Source organism: Silene latifolia, chromosome 8 (assembly GCF_048544455.1).
Source record: "Silene latifolia isolate original U9 population chromosome 8, ASM4854445v1, whole genome shotgun sequence".
Taxonomy (NCBI): Eukaryota; Viridiplantae; Streptophyta; class Magnoliopsida; order Caryophyllales; family Caryophyllaceae; genus Silene; species Silene latifolia.
This window is the reverse complement of record NC_133533.1, coordinates 36,288,210-36,297,165: the sequence shown is the minus strand read 5'-3', so window position 1 is coordinate 36,297,165 and position 8,956 is coordinate 36,288,210. Positions and strand designations below refer to the sequence as shown.

General features: G+C 39.8%; 1 non-coding gene across 1 annotated transcript; it reads left to right on the top strand.

The window, feature by feature from the left end:
* The first annotated feature begins 1,999 nt into the window (after positions 1-1,999).
* On the top strand, positions 2,000-2,106 carry LOC141597581 (small nucleolar RNA R71). The gene has a single exon (XR_012522809.1). It is a non-coding gene; the product is annotated as a small nucleolar RNA R71 (small nucleolar RNA).
* The last annotated feature ends 6,850 nt before the right edge of the window (positions 2,107-8,956 follow it).

Below are 8,956 nucleotides of genomic sequence, written 5' to 3'. Positions count from 1 at the left end.
ATCAATAGCATTTCCAATGTAGGGATTAAAGATCCCTTCAAATTCGTCGTCCCAAAGACCACAAACTTCATTAAGTCGATCATTGAAAATCTCTTCATTTGATGGAGACAACTCTCCCAATTTCTCTTCTTGGCCAATGAGGCCATCCTCTTCTTCTTTGCTTGGTTTTGATGAGCTTTGCAAGCTCTCCTTGTCACAATTCACTTGCTCTTTGAATGGAGCATCTTCAATTTTCTTTTTCCATTGGAATTCCGACTTCTTCCTTTCATCCTTCCGGCTATAATGATCAATCATAAAGCATGGTTCATGCAAACGAGGAGCTCTCATAGTCTTGTCAAGGTTGAAAGTTATACTCTCATCTCCCACTTCTAGAGTGAGTTCTCCATGCTTCACATCAATCACCGCACCCGCGGTGTGTTAGAAAGGTCTTCCTAGAATGATTGGAATGTTGGAATCTTCTTCCATATCAACAATGACAAAGTCCACCGGGATGAAAAACTTCCCAATTCGTACGGGAACATCTTCCCATATCCCTAATGGTGTCTTTGTCGATCTATCGGCCATTTGGAGTGTGATATTGGTGCACTTAAGCTCTTCCATCCCCAACCTTTTACTCACCGAGTACGGCATAACACTCACACTAGCCCCTAGATCACATAAGGCTTTGTTGATCGTGGTGTCGCCAATGGTACACGGTATTGAGAAGCTTCCCGGATCCTTTAGTTTTGGAGGTAAACTCCCTTGAAGTATTGCACTACTCACCTTGGTGAAGGCGATAGTCTCAAGCTTCCGGATCGACTTCTTCTTTGTGAGGATGTCTTTCATGTATTTCGCTTAGGCCGGTACGTGATTGATTAATTCCGTGAAAGGAATCGAGACTTCCATATTCTTCACAATTTCCATAAACTTTCCAAGTTGGTCATCAAATTTGGGCTTGGCTTGACGACTTGGAAAAAGAAGTCTAATCACAATGGGCTCCTTCTCCTTGACCTTGTCTTCATTTTTCTTTGAAACTTGTTCTTTTGATGATTCTCCATCTTTGGAGTTTTGCACAATTTCTTCCTTATCACTAGCTTCCACAACTTCATCCTCAACTTGCTTCTTCGGTGCTTCATACCTTGTGCCACTTCTCAAGTGAATGACACTAACCGTTTCATGTCTTGGGGGATTACTTTGAGGTGGTAATTGCCCCTTTTGTCTTTGTGAGCTTGAAGATGCTAGTTGAGTCAATTGGGTTTCCAACATTTTGGTGTGAGCTAGGATGTTGTTGATGGTGATTTCCTTTGCTTGACTATCTTTTTGCATTTGAGTGAAAAATTCTTGTTGATTCTTTTGCATTTGGAGGACCGCTTTTTGAACATCCAAACTTTGGTCATGTTGTTGATTGTATGGAGATTGGTTTTGATAACCTTGGTTTTGGTTGTAAAAGGGTCTTTGGTTTTGGTTTCTCATGGGTGGTGGGGTGTATGTTGTTTGAGGGTTTTGAACATTTTGGCTTTTGTATGAGAGATTTGGATGGAATTTGGTGTTTTCATTGTAATAGTTGGAATAAGGGGTACCACTCTTGTATGCTTGGAAAGCATTCACTTGTTCGGTTGTTCCCCTACATTCACTTTGGTCATGTCCCAAAGTTCCACAATTCTCACATATCCCATTTGGGATTGATGAAGATGCCGTCATGGCATTGACATGATGCTTTGGTGATTTTGAGACTTCTTCAAGTCTAGCCATTGGTTTCTCGAACTTCAAGTTGATAGTATCGATATGGGAGCTAAGTTGAGCACCTAATTGAGTAACGGCGTCCACCTCGTGCTTTCCTCCTCTAGTAGCCTTGCGAGGCCTACTATATTTTGAGTTGTGGATTGCCATCTCTTCAATTTTGCTCCAAGTTTGGTTGTCATCAACCTCGGTGAACATCCCATTCGATCCCATATTAAGGATATTTCTTGAATCTTCATAAAGACCATTCCAAAATTGTTGTACCAAGAACCATTCGCTAAGTCCATGATGAGGACATGAGCGACAAATTCCTTTGAATCGTTCCCAAGCTTCATACAAAGATTCTTCATCCCTTTGCTTAAAACCCGTAATTTTAGCTCTTAGCATGTTAGTCTTCTCCGGTGGGTAGAACTTTTTGTAGAAAGCTAGAGCCAACTTCTTCCAAGAATCTATTCCGAGAGTAGCCTTATCAAGGCTCTTTAACCATTGTTTGGCGGTGCCAATTAGAGAAAAAGGAAATAAGACCCATCGAATTTGGTCTTGAGTTACACCGGTTTGTGAGAACGCATCACAATAGTCACAAAAAGCCTCCATATGAGAATGAGGGTCTTCACTAGGCATCCCCCCAAATTGGCTTCTTTCAACTAATTGGATAAATGCGGATTTGGCAATAAAATTTCCGGTTAGATGTTGTGGTGTGCGAGTACCATTTGGTAGGTTATACTCGGTTGGTACGGAATGTGATGAAAACTTAGGCATTGTGGGTTGATTTTGTGGTTGATTTTGTGTTGGGTTCTCCTCACTTTCTCTTGCAAAAGGGTTGATGAACTCAATAGTTGGTTGAATATCTACAACCGCACCAATACCTCTCAAATTTCTCCTAACAAGTCTTCTATTGGTTGTCAAAGTTCTTTCAATTTCACGATCAAAAGGTAACAAGTCACCTTGTGACCTTCTAGACATGCAAAATATCAAACAACTTGAAAACAATTAGAACAAACCTTCAGGAGTTTTACTTCCCCAAGGCAAAGAAATACACAACTAATAACAATATAAGGAAATCTAAATCAAGCTAACACCGTCCCCGGCAATGGCGCCATTTTTGATGCGGGATATTCGATGATGTCGTTAGGTCACGTCCGATCAAAACACAATTTATAACTTCACAAACAACTCTACAATTAGTAAAGAGGCAAGTAAAGGTCGGATCCCAGGGGACGGGAATTGAGATGAGATTTATATTGAAACTAGTGGTGTCTTTGGGGTGTCACAATTTGGATTGATGTAGAAGGTCACTAAACTAAATAGCAATGAAAGTAAACAAGCAAGATGAATTAAAAGGGTTGTAAACAATTGATTAAAAGCAACAGGGTATCATGGGGTCATAGGGGAATCATGGGATTTGATCATACAAACATGTTCTCAAATTATAAGCAAGCAATTATTGTTGTGATGGATTGAGTTGGGTTATATCTTACAATCCTAGGAAAGTTTGGGTCCCGGAGCCGAATCGATTAGATTGTACAACACCTACAAGTCGACTTAATCTTCCCTACTCAACAACATGCATGGTCTAATGAGACTCGAGTTGGTTTATGTCTCACAAGTCTCATTGAAATGATAGGTGATGGGTAAAAAATGCAAGGATTCATAGGCTCGCATTTCATCAAACATAACATGTGCATGAGTCGAGATCAAAACAAGCAAGCAAATAAACCATGAAAGCATATTAATTTAAGCATGAATCATTCCCCATGTTGGTTTCCCCTAATTACCCATTAACCCTAGCTAGGTGACTACTCACTCATTATCATGTTGATCATGCTAGCAAGGTTGTCAATCATACCAACAAAGTAAAACATGATGAATAAATGAAAGTAATTAACAATAATTAAAAAGGGATTAAGAGGATTATACCTACTAATGGTTCCAATAATAAAGCAAGAATAAAAGAAGTACTTGATGCTTGATTGAGAGGTTGTCAATCTCCCAATAATAACCCAAATAATCTTCAATTACCCAAAATAAAGGATGAACAAAAGAGAGATTAAGGAAATAAAACTTGTATTAGAACTTGATTAATTGTTGATTACAATATTAAAGAGAGATTTGATTGCTAATTACTATACTAAGGATTGATAAGAAGAACATGATCTTCTCATTAGACTAATGGGGTATTTATAGTGGAAATTAGGGGGATGCATTAGGGTTAACTAAGGGCTAAACTAGTAATTACACTTTTTAGATTAAGCAGGGAGGAGCCGGTATTTTTCGAAGGAAGGGCTTCTTTCTTTGTAGCTTGGAGAAGACGAAATTGCGCTGTATTGGAATCCGTGCGTATTGGAGTCGGGACGGGCGGATTCGGGCAGGGGAAGACGGGCGTCTTCAGGGGAATCCGTTCGGATTCAGTGGCTGCAGTCCGGGCGTCTTTGGAGGAAAACGCACGGATTGTGCTTGTGGAGGACGGCCGGATTGTAGACAATCCGCTCGGATTGTACCTCAGCAATATTTCTTCTTGTTTTCTTCCCTTTTCTTCATAAAATCCTTGGGGATTTCCTCGGGGACTCAAGGATCGTTTCTCAACATTGCTCATCTACTATAATATGTACAAAGGCCTTCTAATCTTGTCTCTCCTTGATGCTTGGTCATTAAATTCGATCAATTTAGTCTCGTTTTGCCATGAAAATGCAAGATTCTTACTCCTTTCCTACCAAGGGATCAAAATCTCAAAGAATATGCAAAACAAAGAACTAAAGATAATAAATGACCCAAATATGCACTAAAAAGCAAGGAAACATGGTTAATTCGGGGGCTAAATATGCGCTAATTATGGTCACATCAGTAGTAGATCAAATAAACAATAAAAGAACATTTACTAAATAGTTTTAAGTCTTTACAATGTAGAGCAGCGTGGCAAGATATAACGTGAATAACTACAAAGACTACTAAGCATGAGTGTCAGTGACATCTACTTCGGTAGCGTGGTGACTCTGTTGGAGTAAGTGTCCTCAACAATAGTGCGATCACATGTTTAAATCTCATGATAAGAATACGCAAGGGACAATTCAATTCTATAGTCAACTGATCAACATTAATCGGTAATGATTGACTAACTAGAGTTTGACATTACTATCGTTTGACGGTGGTGATCAGTTGATCCCTTAAGATCACACCTATAGGACAAATCCCTTAATAGATAAGTTAATTAATTATATATTGATATGATGTGAACATTATTTGCGCACATTTTGTCCCCTAATTGAGCCTATTTTGCATACTATTATAGCATTTCATGGCCATTTTATCCGTCAAAACCTTCCTATTTGCTTTTCTATCGCATTTCATATGTTTTGTAGAAAAGGAGATAATAAGGCGGAAATTCCCGTCTTTCGTGCATATTTGGAAGCTTATTGATGATATTAGATGGACTAGTATGAAGAAGAGGCAAGAATGATGACCAAAGATGTAGGAATAAAGTGTATGTAGAAGGATCAAAGGGTTAAAAGTAAGAATGACGAGAGGGAAGGCATTACAAGAAGAAATCGCTCAAAAACCGAACCAAGGGTTGCTCCTTTGGCTCTGAAAATATGCTAGATGGAACGGCATCGAAAAATCAAGTGATCTAGGCTTTTGAATCACTCCAATAGGAGTCCGGATGAGGAAATAACGTCCGTTTTACAATCCGAGCTCAAGATACAGCTCAACCCGCTCGGGTCAAATTCAACCCGCTCGGGTTGAAGCCCAGGACGCCCATATTTCGCTCGGGACGAGCGGATTCCTGGACAGGAAACTTTTCCTTGCTACGTGACCACAATCCGAGCGGATTCTCCCAAATCCGCCCGGATTGCATCTCCCAAATCCGCCCGGATTCTCCCAAATCCGCCCGGATTGCATTTTCAGAATCCGCCCGGATTCACCTTAATCCGCCCGGATTCCAACCCAGCGCATTTTCGTCTTCTTCAAGCCTCAAAGAAAGACGCCCTTCCCTCAAGAAATACCGGAGTCTCCTTGCCCAACTTAAAAAAGTGTAATTACTAGTTTAGCCCTTAGTTAACCTAATGCATCCCACCTAATTTCCACTATAAATACCCCATCTTTGTAATTAATCAAGCATGTTGTTTTTGGGTAGAAAATCCTTCTTTAGATTAGATTAGGAGTAGATTAGAATAGATTACTCTTTAATCTTTCCACAAATTACACATTAATCTCTCCTTAATTATTGTTCAAGTTTATTATTCAAGTTTATTATTGGGTAATTGAAGATTATTGGGTTATTATTGGGAGATTGACAACCTTCCATCAATCATCAAGTTCTTCTATTATTCGTTGCATTATTATTATTGGAATCTCCATAGGTATAATCCTCTTAATCCTTGTTTTAATTATTGTTTATCTTTCTTATTTGTTCATCATGTTTTACCTTGTTAATATGATTGACAACCTTGTTAGCATGTTAAACTTGATAATGAACGAGTAGTCTCTTAGCTAGGATTAGTGGGTAATTAAGGGAAACCAACATGGGATTGATTCATGCTTAATCTAATATGTTCACATGATTAAATTGCTTGCTTGTTGTGATGTCAACTTTATGCACATGTTATGTTTGATGACATGCTAAGCCTATGAATCCTTGCATTTTTACCATCTCTTATCTACTCAACTTGACTCGTAAGATATAAACCAACTCGAGTCTTGTTAGACCATGCATAGAAGTTGATTAGGAGGAAAGTAAGTCGACTTGTAGGTGTTGTACAATCTAATCGATTCGGCTCCGGGACCCAACTCTTCCTAAGAACCGTAAGATATAACCCAACTCGGTTTCTCCACACCATTAATTGCTTGCAACCTTGTAAACATGTTTGTATGATCAAAACCATGAATTCCCCATGACCCCATGATATCCTAGCACTCTTAATCAATTGTTTACATCCTTTTATTTCTTTGCTTGTTATACTTTGTTGCTTGCATTAGTTTAGACACAACTACAAACCCAAACAAATCGTGACACTAGCATAAATTGAGATAGATAGACTTAGAATCCAAAGCACACCGTCCCATGGATCGACCTCGACTTACCACTAACTAGTTGTTTGTTGAGTATTATAAATGTGTTTGATTGAGAGCCCCAACGACACTCTCATCAAAATGGCGCCGTTGCCGGGGATGGTGCTATGTGATTAAGTTCTTGCTTGTTTGTCTATTTTAATTTTGCTCTCACCTTGAGGAACTTATTCCTCAAGGATTGTTCTTACCATTTTTGTGTAGTTTCCATGCTTGTAGTTGTTTCCTTGTCTTAGCTATGATGACCCAAGACTTGACATATGGAGTATGTGGTGGATCTTTTGAGTATGACTATGGGTATGGGGAGTTTGAGAAGCAAGTCAACACAAACCTACCTTATTATTCGTACAATGAAAATCCTAACTACTACCCCAATTTTTCCCACCAAAATCGCCACATCCAATATCAACCACCCAATACCCATTTCACAATGAGCTTCAATTGCCGCAATACAACCACTTTCACACCTCCCCACAACAAAAAGATGAACCCATTCAAAACATGATCCTCCAAATGATGGGAGATCAACAAAACTTCTTCAAACAAATGCTAGAAGAGAGCCAAAAAGAAGATAATGTTCTTAAAAACATTGTTATCCAAAGAGAGGAATTAAGGATTCAAATTGCCCAATTAAAAGAATTCCAAGCAAACACTCACCACCGTTCTTTGGATATTGAGCATAAATGCGAATTTGAAGTAGTGACTTTTGATATGGAAGACGAGGAGTGGGAAGAGCCAAGTTCCTTGAGCTGTTGTGACTATGAGAGTGTTGTGTTCAATGAAGAAGACATGAGGTTGAGCAAACCAAATACTCTTAACCTTTGTGAGTATGAGGGTGTGTCCTTTGATGTGAACGTTGAGGTGTTGGAAAAAGAGCTAAATGAAGCCCCCATTTATGATTCACGTGAGGATAGCAACAATGATGATGAGCCTAGAGGAGGGACTCACAATATCACCATGCTTGAGGAGCCTATCCTTGAGGCATTTGAGATACCCTATCATGAGGAAGAACGCCCTTCCTTCACACTTCATGAAGACCACTTGACACCTATTATGGAGCCAATGATCATTGAAGAGGATATGGTAGACCTTCTCCAAAAGGCCAAAGTTTCATACAAGAGCTACTTGGTGAAAAAGCTTAAAGAGAAAATTGCTCGTGAGGCTACTTGTGGAAATTTGGCATCCACAATGCCAACTTCAAAGGAACTCCATCATCAAAGCCATGACGATTCTCCTTCCACCTTGGAAGGATTGAAAAATCAAAATGCTATCATCATCACCAAAGTTGAAAAAGAAGGTAGTGAGTGGAAGCCTCCGGGCAACCATGAACCATACTCATTACCTTATGATAACAAGAATCATGGGCCTATTGGTTTGAAGCATCGTGAATATTCTAGTGCCAAGAAGGAAAAGAAAACAAGAATGCATGACAAAGTCCCTTGGCCAAGCTTCGTCTTGAAGTTAAGCAAACCATACTTATGCTTATTTGGAGCTTGTTCACAAGCTTATGATCTTTTATTAAGAGCTTTGAGCTCCATGGATAAGAGTTTCTACAAATTGAACTAGTTTGGTGGAGTCCTACCTCAAAACCACCATTTGTAAGATATTTCTTGAACCCTTTTACTTTGTATAAAATTGTACATTTACATTTGCATTTAATTTCTTGCATGAGAGAAGAGAGAGAGAGGGTCATTTTACATGTTTCATGAGCAAATTTCAGGAAAAGATAAGGAAAAAGAGAAATTAGTGAGAAGGGGTTTGTCGTTTCATGAGAGAAGAAAGAAGAAGAGAGGAAGAAGCAAAGACGCCCGGATTCTAGCAAATCCGCCCGTCCAGGGCCCACGGGAAAACAAAAATTGAAACTGAAGAAGAATCCGTGCGGATTCAAACAAATCCGCCCGTCCCGGACAATCCGTCCGTCTTCCCCACGAGACGCCCGTCCCGTATGTCGTCCAGAAGCAGGATTTTGAACTGTGTCAAAATCCGTGCGGATTATCGAGAATCCGCCCGTCCAGATCAAGCCGTGCGTCCCGAACAAAATCCGCCCGTCTTTTCCTCGCTTCTCGGCCCAAAGAATTTCTGTTCTAGAATCCGTGCGGATTCTACCAAAGACGCCCGTCTTCTATCCCGTAAATCCGGCCGTCTCGGCGAAATCCGCTCGGATTATCATTGTTCC